A 14,328-nucleotide genomic window follows, 5' to 3' on the forward strand; every position below is an offset into this window, starting at 1 on the left:
GGCTGCCACCCTCAGCCACCCCCTCCCAGACAGCCACCCACCCAAAGCTCCTCCTTCACAGGCCAGCTCTGCGCCTTGGCTGTGCGGGGAGGAACCAATGGTCACATGGCAGCTCCACCCAGGCGCAGCCAGTGTCTCCCAGGACAGGACAGAGCAGGCCCGGCTCAGGCAGTGCTGCTGCGTTAGCTCAGTGGGTTTATTGAGGACACAGGCACAGCTGACAGCAGGGTCACTGGAACAGCCTGGCCCAGAGCTCCTGGTGCAGGGCTGGGAGCGTCTCACCAGGGAAGAACTTCCCCTTCCCAGTTCCCAAAGGCCCCATTGTCCTTCTCGCAGAGCGTGGAGAGCACGTGCAGCATCCCTCGGACACTCGCCTCCGCCGTCAGTAGAGCCTGCGGGGGGGGAAGCAGAGTTAGGGGGGAGCCTGCCCTGGGACTGACTCAGGACACCAGGGGCCCACAGGCAGGGTCCAGCTGGCATTCCCTTGAATTGTCCCACACCTGAGTGGCATGAATTTTCTTATATGTGTCGAGGTGAGGGGGTGCAACACGCAGCTGACGTGTGACTCCTCCCCTTCACCCCCGTGCACATAACACAATTCATGTGGTGGGAGTGCGGCCAAGGGGTCTGAGTGGGGGATGGGCTCTGGGCTGGGACAGAGGGTTGGGGTACAGAAGTGTGAGGGCTCTGGCTGGGAGTTTGGGCTTTAGGGAGGTTCTGGAAATTAGGGATTTGGGCAGCCAGAAGGGAGCTCTGGGTGTGGAAGATGCTCAGGACTGGGGTGGGTGTGAGGATGGGGGTCCAGGCTCTGAGCTGGGGTGCTGGAGTGGGTTTAGGCTCTGGGTAGGGAGTGGGCTGTAGAAGGGGTCCAGGGTCCCGGCTGGGAGTTGGGTTTTGGGTACATGAGGATACTGGGTGGAGATCACAGATATCACCCCCATGGAAGTACCTGCGAGCTGGTGCGCATGACGACCAGCTCCCCCTCTCCTGCTCCTCACAGCAGCAGCTCTGCTCACCTTCACTCTGGGATGCCAGCAGCTTGAGGAACCAAGCAAGCGGCAGCAGGAGGTTGGAAGCCCAGGGCACAGCACTGAATCCCTGAGGGCTTCTGAGTGGGACACGATCCCTCCGTGCAGGGCAGAGGTGGAGGGCAGGATGGGTTCCAACATAACCATTACCCATACAATGAACATCTGCCACAACATGTGGCTACCACTGGCCTCTCCCAGCGAGATCGCTAATTGGTCAGAGCCAGAATTCCCCATGTGTGTCTGCACGGCATCAGGATGGACAGCGACACTCAGGATCCCGTCTCCGCCGTACCCCAAGGCCTGGCACTTGGTGAGCATGTTCAGAGCAGCCTGTGGGCGAGATGCCATGAGCAGAGACAGCAGAGTGTGGGGGAGGGAATGAGCCCTGTAGGAAATGACTTGCCCTTCCGAGGGGAGGGACGGGAAAGGCTGACAAGGAAGTGAGGCGGCATTAATTTTAATTTTGTCTTTCCATGTGCAGAACAAATTTTATGTCCACTGAGACATGTGTGGACGGGCACCGCCAAGAAAAACACATGCTGCCGGCTGTGGGTGCTCTGCTAATCAGCTGGGCAGCATTTGAATTTCTCCTGGATGGCCACTCAAGCACTCAGCTTCTGGGAAGCACTTGTGAGAACAAAACACTCCTGTGGGCTGCACTCTCTCATGCTCTCAATGATGACAGCAACCCACACAGATGCAGGTATAGCTGCCCTTTGATAAGCCACTGATGCTGAGGCCTCCAGTGAGCTGTGACAGGTGAGCACACCTGAGAGCCGTGCTGAGGCTGCTCTCGGTTATGCAGGGTCTGGTTGGTTAGGGAAAAGTGGAAAAGTGACATGGATGCTCCTTTTGGTTTTCCCATAACTTTTCCAGATGCAGTGAGGATCTGGCGCCCCTTCAGTTGAACTGGGGATGGTCTCTAAATGGGGTATGTCCACCCTTAGAAAGGGGTAGAATTAACAGCTCCTCAGTGACCCTTCCCTGAGCTAACACTGGCTCGACTGGCGCTGAGCTGCACCCGGCCCATCACTGCATGGGGATTTCTCTGGCGGGAGACAGGCACAACAGAGAGGTCCTCACCGGATGGGAACTCTGATCTAAAGCTGTGAGCGTCCACGGCTGTAAGTGGTGTTGTACGCAGGGGAGGGAGAAAATGGCAGTGGGTGAAATAAGACTTTCATACTTGCCCTTTATAAAGCTATGGTATCCCCACATCTTGAGTACTGTGTGCAGATGTGGTCTCCTCACCTCAGAAAAGATATATTGGCGTTAGAAAAGGTTCAGAAAAGGGCAACTAAAATGGTTAAGGGTTTGGAAGGGGTCCCACATGAGGAGAGGCGACAGAGACTGGGACTTTTCAGTCTAGAAAAGAGGAGAGTGAGGGGCGATATGATAGAGGTAGATACAATCATGAATGGAGTGGAGAAAGTGGATACAGAAAAGTTATTTACTTGTTCCCATAATAAAAGAAGGAGAGGACACCAAATGAAATTAATGGGTAGCAGGTTCAAAACTAATAAAAGAAAGTTTTTCTTCACACAGAGCACAGTCAACCTGTGGAACTCCTTTCCAGAGGAGGCTGTGAAGGCCAGGACTCAAACAGAGTTTAAAAAAGAGCTCGATAAATATTTGGAGGTTTCATCCATAGATGGCTATTAGCAAGGGGTAAGGGATGGTGCTGAGCCTTTTGTTGAAGGCGGGAGATGGATGGCTGGAGACAAATCGCTTCACCATTGTCTTCGGTTCACCTCCTCTGGGGCACCCGGCACTGGCTACTGTTAGCAGACAGGATAGTGGGCGAGATGGACCTTTGCTCTGACCCAGTATGGCCGTTCTTATGTTCACCTTATAGACTGGGTAAGGGCAGCTATGTTCTTATGTTATTTCTTAAGAGCCTTTCTGTGGGCACTGCTGAGCAGGGACCCCAGGGTCTTCAGGGTGGGACAGCCACATGGACACCTGCCTCAGGCCCTGTGGCTGGTGCTGCAGACTGATCTATTGCTCTCAGTGTCAGAGAGAGGGGAGTGTGACATTCAACCCCACAGGCAAGTGTCTGCCCCTTTCCCAGCTGTGCACAGCCCAGCTCATCCCAGCTGCTGGGAGAGACCAGAGCCCCTGAGCCAGCCTTCGGGACAGGCCCTTCTCTCAGAGGTAGCTGCCCATGTGAGTGGCTGCAGCTGAGCCAGGGCTGCCCCCAACCTTTTCCCCATGTCTGGCTGGGGCACTGCACCCCAGCTGTGTTTGGGGCCCTGCTCACCCCAGGAAGCCGCACTGCAGGGAACAGGAGTGAGAGTAGCACTGCCGGGCCAAATCTGCCCATCCTGTGTCCCTGGCCAACCAGTGAGTTGCAGAAAGGTTCCTGGCTGCGTTGACTTTGGGACATATGAAAAAACTCATGACAGGAGAAGATGAGGTGGCCGAGTGGTTAAGGTGATGGACTGCTAATCCATTGTGCTCTGCACGCATGGGTTCAAATCCCATCCTCATCGCATCTTTCTTTGTTGATCCCCAGCCCTCTTGTGGGATGCGACTTCCACCATAGCTGAGCCTGCTGCCTCCCAGCACAGGACACCTCTGTGAGGCTGAGCTGAGCTCCAGCTGGCAGAGGTGGGGGTGGCATGATTTCATTTGCCCTGCAAGTGCCAATGCCTGACTCCAGTGTCGGCTCCACCCACCTCTGCCCCCTGCAGTGCTGCTGCCTGGAGCTAAGCAGGGCCCCAAACACAGCCAGGGGTGTAGTTCCCTGGCAAGAAAGGGGAAGCCCAGACTCAGCTGAGGTCAGGCACAGGTGCAGCTGCCTCTGAGTGAAGGGCTGGTTCCCCTAGGCTTGATGCAGTGCTCTGGTCTCTCCCAGCTCCTTGGCTGGGCAGTGCACATCTGGGAAAAGAGCAGATACTTGCCCAGGGGGAAGGAATGTTTCTCTGCCCCTGACAGCAATAGATCCAGCCACAGCACCAGCCACAGAGCTTGGGGCAGGTCTCCATTCAACTGTCCCCCCCTAGAGTTCTTCTGTGCTTCTCAGCAGCTGAGGAAAAGCCTCTTTGGGACATATCTCCTGCTCCACAGCTGAAAGGAGCACACAGGAGCTGCTGGGTTCAGTTCCCAGGGGTGCCAGGCTGCTACCTTCTGCAGCACCTGATGTTGGCCCTGACAGGATATGGGGCTGGAGGGACCTTTGTTTTGACCCACAATGGATGTTCTGAAGGTTCACATGCTGGTGACAGGCCAGTGCTTCAGGCTCCCTGGATACTCCTGTCCTTGTGGGAAAGGAGCAGCTCTGGGCTCTCAGGTCAAACTGCACATGGCGGCTGCCACACTGTGGGGTGGCTCTTGCAGTGCTGCTGAGCCCGGCTTTGTGTGCTGTGTCTGAGACTGGAACCCCCAAGCCCCTTTGGGGTAACGACTGCAGCAGGACAGGTCAGTGTCCTGGCTCCAAAGCAGCCAGATCTTCTGAAATGCTGGAGAGTCCAGGGAAACACTTCTCTGCCCCTGGGCCGTTTTCACCAGCTTTTTTCCCAACGCTTTACTCGCGCCAACTGGCCAGAGGGGAACATTTCTCTGAAGCCCCCAGAGCTCATTTTTCTTTTCTTTGCTTTTCCAGTTACCAGTCTGGAAAGAAGTCATGGAGATGCAAAGATTGGCAAGCTTGGTGGTGACTGGGTGGGAATATCTGGCTGAGGGAGGCCACAACAGCCTTGGTTGGGAGTTCACAGAGGCTCTGGCCACACTAGCCTCTTGTTTGAGCAGGGCTGTGGTAATGAGCCACTTCGGCAGATGCTAATGAGGCAGTGCCGTGAATATGCAGCACCTCATTAACATAATGGCAGACACACATGCTTTGAAAGTGCTGCTTTCAGAATACACACTGTGAGTGTAATAGGGGACCCTTCGAAACACTCCCCTGGATTTCAAAAGCCCCTTCTTCCCAAACAGCAACTGGTACAGTAGAGGAAGCTTGAACTCAGAACGTTTTTTTGCAATATTGGCCCCAAGCCATTGCACTACTGAAACTCGAGCAGATCACCGCTTTGTAGACCTCAGAGCTCAGCTCAATCACCGCCAAGGCTGGTTTCAACAGCTCAGAGGCCCTCACCACTGCATGGGTTTTTTGGGGGTGGCAGCCAAATAGGAAGAGGAAAACACTGAGCAACTATGGTTAGACTGCAGGTGTGTCTCAAAGTAACTGGTGCAATTTGTGCATTGCCAATCGCATGGATGATTTGGAAATACCTTATTTGAAATGTGGGCCAATTGCAAAGGTTCCATTCACCCTCTCTGCAGGAGGGGGAGCAGAACCAGAATAGAGCACTGAAATGTCTGTACCTCTGTGTCCCTAAATAGCAACCACAATCTAACCATCCCCAAAGCCTCACTCCTGGCACATCCTTGGAAAAGAAGGAATCTATCCCACTGCTGCTCACCTGCTCAGCAACTGTTCTACCCCTGGAGCTAATGACCCTCGGAATAAGCCAATGTCCTAACCCACGTATCTCACTCCAGAGGCCCCAGACTCTCTGCAGGTGCCCATGGCTCCTTTCTACCCAGGGCCGGTGAGTTGAACTGGTTGTTGTGTGCCTGCTAATGCTCTGATGAGGGGTTCAAGTCCTGTGATACCTATTAGCTTACCTTTGCTAGGTGTCCTGGCTGTGATGGACAAATAGGCTCTACTATGCCCCGGGGACTATGCAGGGATCAGCCGGGGAGTGGGGTTTCTGGGTGTCACTTTTGGCATCACCATAAGTTTAACCCTTCTATTAATGCCAGATGCCTGCCAGAAGGGCCGGGTTCAACTCCTGGGGGGTTTCCTGTCAAGGATACAACCAACTGGCTTGAGCCCCCACCCAGTGGCCTGGGACAATTTCACCCCCGTGCTGGGTGCCTGTAGGGCAGTTCTCCCCCGTCCTTGCAAGCACAGCAACTGAAGTAGAAATGTTTAATTGTTTAGTGACCATAACCTACCCCAAGGTTACAGTGACAGATGCAGTATATTTAAGCAAAGAAGAGACAAACCCCCTTCACCCAGATCCCATCCCCATATGCAGTAGAACCCAGTCTCTTGCTGGGGCTCTTGGCCCTTTACCCCACACACAGTTACAGGGTGAACCTTCTGCGGTGCAGTCCCAAACCCAAAGCCCGCAGATACATCACCAGGGCAGTACGAGCTGTCCACTTGTCTGCAACCTCCCCTTGCTGCCACCAGCCATCTCCCAGCACTCCTCCTACCAGCCGCCCGCCTCTATCATTCCTCCCCACCCCACTGCTTGGGATCACCCTTAGGCAGAACCCTGTGATTTCAGCTCTGCATGGCCTCAGCTGCCTCTCCGTAATTTCAGCTCTTGCTATCTCTTATATGGGGTTTCACAAAGGCCCTTGTATCCAGCTCTACTTTGGAACAAATGGGGAAGATTAATCAAGGCAGGCTTATAGCTATAGAACCAAGCCACAGACAGGACGATGACACTCAGCAAACACACTCAACCAGTACCCCTCCCTTTTTTTCCTACAGTACTTTAAACCAGGGAGCCCTGTGTAATCAATGTCTTTCGCAGCTATGGCGACTGCCCTGTCCCCCACAACAACCCAGAGCATTGGTGAGATCTCACAACTCCCACATTAAGTGTCAGCTTAAATTGTGATTTTACAACTACATGTTTACAAGAGACCAAATCTCATGGCTTACTTGCTACCCATTAGGCTTTGCCTGAAACGGTTTCACACATGCACACCTTTGCATTCTCATGCAAATGATCACTGGGAGACACATTCCTCCCAGCCTCAGTATCACATCTGCCGCCTTTTGCATTCTCATGCAGATGACCCCTGGCAGACACATTCCTTCCAGCCTTCAGCAGCATTGCGTTCTCCTTCTGCCCCATTCCCTGCACTGGAGAGGAGCCAGTGGAGGGTCACTGAAGTAATTCGGGGGCTGGAGCTTATGAAGAAAGGTTGAGGGAACTGGGACTGTTTAGTCTGCAGAAGAGAAGACTTAGGGGGGACTTGATAACAGCCTTCAACTTACTGAAGGGAGGCTGCAAGGAGGCTGGAGAGAGGCTGTTCACAGTGGTCACGATTGGCAGAACAGGGAACAATGGTCTCAAGCTGTGGCTGGGAATGTCCCGATTGAACATGAGAAAAACTTTTTCTGTTGGAGGAAGGTGCCGCATTGGAATGGTCGACCCACAGAAGTAGTGGAGTCTCCATCCCTGGAGATGTTGAAGTCTCGCCTTGACAAAGCCCTGGCTGGGCTGATCTGATGGGTTTGGTCCTGCTTAGAGCAGCGGGCCGGACTTAATGGCTTTTTTTTGGTCTCTTCCAACTCTATTGTCCTATGATTCTATGATACTATGAATGGTGCAGGTGGGTGCGGGACAGGATTCCCCCAAGCAGGTGCTGCACCCACAGGCTGTCTCTGTTCTCACCCAGCCCCTGGGCAGGGCCCAAGGTTTCAGCGAGTGACTGTACAGTGCAGAGGGTGGGGGAGGCCGGCTGCCAGCTGGGACGGGTGGCAGGTGTGAGGGGAACCCCGTTAGGGCTTCTGGCTGAGGGAGGAGGGGAAAAGGGCAGTGGGGGAGGGTTGGTAGGGTCAGAGAGGACAAGGGGATCAGGGCAGTGGGGGTGGTGGGAGAAACAGGATCTGATGGGACACACTGCAGGGGCCCAGGACAGCTGGCAAGGGGCAGCCGGGGCTGAGGGAACCCCCAGCTGGGCTCAGAGCAGTGGGGGATGGGTGAGAGAGTCTGAAAGGGGAGGCCAGGCTGGTGGGGGAGGGGAGGAAATCTCATTCCAGTGGCCCTGCAGCTGCCTGTTGCTCGTTTCCAAGAAGGCTCCTTATGGGATTGCTCCTTATGGGACTGCTTTGTACAGGCCAGCTAGCTCAGTTAGCCAGAGAATGGTGCTAATAATGCCAATCTCATGGGTTCAAGCCCTATGCTGGCAGTTAGGTGTTTCTCCTTTACCTGCCTGATCTGGCCAGGAGGCCAAAAGAGCTGAGGGAACCAGGCTGAGAGGCTGGCAGGGAGCAGGCCAGTCACCACCCCAGGCTAAGGGAGGGGCTTCAGAGAAGACCTGGGCCAGGGGAGGATCCCCAACGGTGCAACACATCTCACCTTGGAAGGGGGAGCAGGAGCACCAGCACCCTGCCAAGGGCACCAACCCTCTACAGCAGCACAATTGGCTTTCTCTGGTCCCCTTTTCCTCCCCAGTCCTTCTGCCCTCCCAGGCTCCCTCCCTGCACAGCTGGTGCAGCAGCACCACAGGCCCAGGTAACTCAGCACTGGTGCAAGTCCCTGCCTGCATTGCTCCTCTTCCCACACTTGTCCTGCCTCTTCCCTGAGGTCCCCAGTTGCTGCTGGAGGTGGAATGCAGGGGCAAAAGGAGCAGGCACCAGAGGAAGGTCAATGATGAGCAGCATTGGCCATGGGAGCTCAGGAGAGGGGCAGAGAGGTGCATGGGATGGGATGAGCGGGTCTCTGCACAGGTGGAGTTGGCTGGCAGTCCCTGGGGAGGGGGGAAGAGCCGTGAGCAGCAGGTGGGGAGGCCTGTGGGGAGGAGAGGAGAGAGCAGCAGGCTGCTGGGGGCAGAGGTCAGGGGAAGAGGCAGAGCTGAGATAGCAAGAGGTGTCATGGGAGGAGGAGGAGCACAGGTGGCCTCAGAGGGAGCAGGCGAAGCAAAATAGGGACCCTTCCACTCCTAGGGAGCTTCCAGCACTGGCACCAGCCTCCCCTTTGCAGCTGTCACAGGCCACCTGTGTGCTGAGTCTGCACTGCCCAACTACCTCCACCGCCAGCAGTGCCGTGGGAAAAGCTGTCTGGTTGGCAGGGCACTGTCTGCACCAGGGGTAGGTCAGTGTCCCTCTTACTCAGGAGGGGGTGTGGGTTTTCCAGCCCTGAGTCACACAGTGACACTGACCTGGTTCTCTAGGCTGTGCAATGAGTCACCCCCCTTTGGGAGTAAAACTGCTCCAGCCTCTGCCTGACAGGATCCAAACACCACTGAAGCCAGGCAGGCCCTGGGGTGGGCTGGCAGGAGTCAGGTGTGGGCAGAGGGCAGAGCTTAGCTAGAGCAGGCACCATGGCCTGGTTGGTAAAGAAGCTGCCTAGTAAAGGGGAGATCCTTTGTTCAACTCCCAGTGGTACCTGCCTGCTGGCTTCAGGAACACGTGGTGTTGCCCCTCCCAGAGGACAGGACACTGGGCCAGACAGACCTTTGGCCTGACCCACAGTGGACATTTGGATGCTTTACATGATGCTGACAGGCACTGACCATAGAGGTGCCAGTCTCCATTGCAGCGTGAGTGCCCTGGGGTGGCACACTGTGCTCCAAGCACCACCCAGAGTCACCACTGCCACCTGGCATGAGACGTGTGACCTGGGCTTCCCAATGTGCTGGAAGTTCCCAGCAAACCTCTGGCAAGGACCAAGGGCTGAGAGCAGAAGCCTGGCACTGCAAGCAAGGGGTTTGGGGTGAGTTTGAGGGACAAAGACACCGGGGGGATTGCCCTGTGTAGGTTCATATCCTGCCAGCTACAGAAACGCTGTTTGCCTGGTGGCCACCACTTGGGTGCTGAGCAGGTTTGTTACCAAACAAAGCCCCAGGTTGTCTTGTTATTACCCTCTTGGTACTTAAATGCTCCAGTCTCACTGCACTTCTTCAAGGAGTTCCCTCACGCACCACCTGGGCTTTGCTGAGAGCCACCCATCCCATCCCTTGCACCTCTCTGCCTGGGCACATGGGGATGGGGGAACTGCAGGTGAGATGCCATGAGAAGAGACAGCAGAGTGTGCGGGAGGGAATGAGCCCTGCAGGAAATGACCCACACTGCTGAAGGGAGGGATGGGACAGACAGACAAAGGGGTGAGAACAGCGTTCCTTTTAATTTCATCTTTCCATGTGCAGAATGAATTGTATGTGCACCAAAGCATGTGCGGATGGACACCACCAATAAAAAACACTCGCTGCCAGCTGTGGGTGCTCTGCTAATCAGCTGGGCAGCATTTGAGGTGTCTGCTCCATGACCACTAAAGCGCTCAGCTTATCAGAAGCACTCGTGAGAAGAAAACGCTCCTGGGAGCTGCACTCTCTCATGCTCTCAGAGATGACAGCAACCCACAGAGATGTGGGTGGAGCTGCACTTTGATGAGACATGGATCCTGAGATGCTTCCAGTGAGCTGTGACAGGTGAGCACACCTGAGAGCCGTGCTGAGGCTGCTCTCGGTTATGCAGGATCTGGGCCGATATGGAAAAGTGAGAATGTGACATTGTTGCTCCTTTTGGTTCTCCCATAATTTTACTCGGCACAGTTAGGATCTGGCCTCCTGGAGGTGAGCTGGGGATAGTCTCCAAAAGGGGTATGTCCCCCACTACGAGTGGGTAGGATGAAGAGCTCTTCAGGGGCGCTTCCCTTAGCTAAGACTGGCTAGACTGGGGCTGAGCTGTCCCCAGCCCATCTCAGCGTGGGGATTTCTCCGGCGGGATACAGGCACAACAGAAAGTTCCTCACCGGATGGGAACTCTGATCTAAAGCCCATGTGAATTGCAGGCAGACAAAATCTGCCGGCCCTGCCCAACACAGTGCTGGAGGCTGGAATGGTGGCAGCAGAATGGGGAACAAGGGGAACACAGCGAGTGACAGGGATTTGTGCAAGTAGCAAACCCAGGCAGCAGTCAGGCCCTGCTGGGTGTGCCCTGTACCTTGCTGCAGCAATAGGAGATGATTTGGACCATTTCCCAGCCACAGACATTCTGGATGGAGCCAGCCTCGCTGGACATGTTGATGATGGCCGCCTTGCTGCAGCTCAGCCCTCTCTGGGGGCTTCCCTGGGCAGCCTGCTTCAGCAAGGGTAGGAAGGCCTGGGCAGAGGGGAGAGCAGAGCAGGCGTGGGGTCAGAAAAGGAACCAGAGTTCTGCTCATGAGGCCGGGCACCAGAATGGAGAGTGGGTCTCTGCTCTTTGCACTGATGCCCAGCCCCCGGCCAGCCCAGAAGCAGGAGCCTCACCCAGGAAGGTGTGCGGAGCCATGGATCCTACTCATACCCTGTAGAGACCAACAATGATCCCCAACTCATGTCCCTGCATTCACAGTCTTCATGCAAGGCAGATGGCGGGGGGGTCTGTAGCTCTCCACTGATGCCCACATGGGTCTGACCATGACCCACCTGCAGCTGTTCAGCAAGGAGGGTTTGCCCAGGCAAGGGTACCCCCGACCATGGCAGTGGACGGTCAGGTACATACCCCACACAGCACACACCTCGTGACATGGGGCGGGGGCACCAGACACGACCGGGAGCTGCACGTGCCCAGTGGACCCCGACCTGCAACTGCACAGTCACAGCCCTGGGCCCTACTCAAAGGTTTCGCACAGGGAAAGCTGGTAAAGTCAGCCCCACCCCCAGGGCACAGAGATTTGCACTGGGCTGGTAATAAACCAAAGGGGTTGTGTAGAGTTGCACAAGTGGGACTGAAGGGCAGAAGGAGACAGAAAGGAAACATCTTCTTCTTCTAGTTACACTGCATCAAACAATCACTCTGGAAAGCTCCAGCTGGGGCAGCACAGCCCATCCCCCGTGCCGTGAGAGACAGGGGATAACTCTGCCCCACAGCTGGGCAACTCCTTGCTCCACCCCTGGGGTGCAAACAGGGAGAAAGGAGGACGTAGGGAGCACAGAGTGAAAGTGACGGGGGGGAGTCAGGCTGCGGGAGCAAGGACGGGGAGGACTCCAGGCTCTGCTGGTGGGACTCTGGCACTGGAGCTTGTGGGGAGAGAGGAGGGTAGATTGGTGGAGTCTGACCTGTGCAGTGCAGCGGGAACAGGAAGTGAAAGGGGGTTTTTCGTTCCTCTCATCCTCACTATCCTAACAACAGCAACTCCAGCTTCTGTCGGGCACAATGTCTGTGCTGGGCAATGGGAAGGGGGTGTTGTGGGCAGCCCACCAGAGTGGTTTGGCCCCACAAAAGCTCATCACTTGGTAAATTGTGTTTGGTTCTCTTTAAAGTGCCGCAGGACGGCTTTTTGGTTGAAGACACAGACTAATATAGATACCTCTTTGCAGGAACCACACCTTGCATGCAGGGGGCACCATGGCTTAGCTGGCTAAAGCCCCTGTCTCGTAAACAGGAGATCCTGGGTTCAACTCCCAGTGGTGCCTCGTTGGACGTCTTGGATGATGTTTTCCTACATCTGTCTGGGGAACCCAAGAGCCCTCCCTTGGCAATCCCAGTCATTCCTGGGGAAGGCAAAGGCTGCTGGGAGAGGAGCGTTGGGAAGAATCCAGTCACAGACCAGAGCTCAGTCAAAGGCAGCTGGAACTGCTGTTGGGAAGGTGGCTCCTCTGGCTGCAAAAACAGAGGCTGATCCTCCCAGCCCTGTGGCTCTCTGGAGCTGCCTGTGCCCAGCAGGTGCCAGTGTAACCTCCCCAGGTGGGGCCTCCCTTTGTTTGTCACTGACAAACCCCAAACGAGTTAGGAGAAAAGCCCCAGAGGCCCTGTGGCTCCCCTGGCCATGGACCTCCCAGGGAAGTGGAGATTAGGAAAGCAGCAGCCAGTGGAGCCGGGCCAAATCTTTCTGGCTGCCTCTCACCTGCTTTGCAGCACCTCTGGGCTGTGCTGGCGAGTTCAGAGAGCTGCAGGAGGCGGCTGTCATCGTTCTGGAGGAAGAAGTAACAGACACTGACAGGTGGGCAGCTGAGGTGGCTGCAGAGGGGGCCTGGGGAGCACGGGAGGAACCCCAAAGCCCTCTCTCTGTTACTAAGGCAGGGAGGGGATACCCTTGATTTTTGTTCTTCACCAACAGGTCTGTGCAGCCCAGGGCTCGGCATTAAGTCCTGGGCCACTGAGCACTGGGGAATCCCATTCACAGTGTGTATTGCCTCCTGGCCCTCTCCAGACAGGTCACTGCTAACCAGATCCTGCCGCACATTTGTAACACAGACACAATTCCCTGAGCTGACAGGAGCTGCGTTCTGCCCTGTCTGTGGGACCAGCTCCTGCCCCAGACCTGCGTCTGCAGACACACCCCACGCTAGTGAGTAACAGGGAGAGTCTCACTCCCAGGAGCACACACCCAGCTCTGCCCCCCCAGTGGTAATTCCCCTCTCCCTCAGCTGCCCCCAGTGCTGAACTGATGCACCCGCACTGCCTGGGAGCAGCCTGGGACCCTGGGACCCTTCCTGTGGCTTCCCTTTGCTTCCCACTCAACATCTCCTTATCCTGCTGGGAGCATAACCCCTGCAGGGACACAAATGGTGCAGGTGGAAACAGGGCAGGATCCTGCACCCACAAGCTGTCTCTGTTCTCACAGAGCCCCTGGGCAGGGCCCAAGGTTTCAGCTGGTGACTGTGCAGTGCAGAGGGAGGAGGAATCCGGCTGCCAGAGGGGAGAGGTGGCAGGTGTGAGGGGAACCCGGGCAGGGCTTGTGGCTGAGGGAGGAGGGGAAAAGGGCAGTGTGGGGGTTGGCAGGGTCTGAGGGGACAAGGGGGATCAGGGCACTGGGGAGGGGCAGGAGAGACAGGATCTGAGGGACCCACTGCAGGGCCCAGGACAGCTGGCAAGGGGCAGCAGGGGTTGGGGGACCCCCAGCTGGGCTCCGAGCAGTGGGGGGTGGGTGAGAGAGTCTGAAAGGGGAGGCCAGGCTAGTTGGGGAGAGGAGGAAATCTCAGTCCAGTGGCCCTGCAGCTGCCTGTTGCTTCTTTCCAAGAAGGCCCCTTTGGAAGTACTGCTCAGATAGCCAGAGCATTTTTCGAATAGCACCAAAGTCAGGAGTTCAAGCCCCAGGCTGCCTGTTGAGAGGTGTTTTCTGTTGCCCTTCCCCTGAACCTTCTGGGCAGGAGAACAAAAGAGATGAGGGGAACAGGGTGAGTGGCTGGCAGGGCGCAGGCCAGAGTCACCACCCCAGGCTAAGGGAGGGGCTGCAGATTGGGTGTGGGTGAGGAGAGGATTCCCCACGTTCTCCACAAGGCAACACACCCCCTCATACAGGAGGGGACAGCAGGAACAATCTGCCAAGGTAACAAGCCTTCCCAACAGCTGCACTGGCTTTTTCTGCTCTCCATTACCTCCCCAGGCCTTCCAGCCTCACCTCAGAGAGACAGGCGAAGCCAGAGAAAGTTGAATGGCCCCTACAGTCCTCCTGCAGCTTGCTGTGATTGTACAGTGGTTAGTACTCTGCACTGTGGCTGCAGCAACCTTGCGTTGAATCCAAGTGGTAGCAGTAATAGCCCAGTGTTTGGGTAGTGCTGCTTTTAGTTCACCAGGAGGATGGTGAAATATTGAAATGCTTTACCTAGACAGGTGGTGCAA

At 55.9% G+C, this 14,328-nt stretch overlaps 2 non-coding genes across 2 annotated transcripts; both read left to right on the plus strand.

Moving 5' to 3' along the window:
* The first annotated feature begins 3,441 nt into the window (after window positions 1-3,441).
* TRNAS-GCU (transfer RNA serine (anticodon GCU)) lies at window positions 3,442-3,523 on the plus strand. Its single transcript has one exon. It is a non-coding gene; the product is annotated as a tRNA-Ser (tRNA).
* An 8,582-nt stretch (window positions 3,524-12,105) lies between these two features.
* Window positions 12,106-12,179, plus strand: TRNAT-CGU (transfer RNA threonine (anticodon CGU)). Its single transcript has one exon. It is a non-coding gene; the product is annotated as a tRNA-Thr (tRNA).
* Window positions 12,180-14,328: the final 2,149 nt, after the last annotated feature.

Source organism: Carettochelys insculpta, unplaced genomic scaffold, assembly GCF_033958435.1.
Source record: "Carettochelys insculpta isolate YL-2023 unplaced genomic scaffold, ASM3395843v1 scaffold_0035, whole genome shotgun sequence".
NCBI classification, from domain to species: Eukaryota; Metazoa; Chordata; order Testudines; family Carettochelyidae; genus Carettochelys; species Carettochelys insculpta.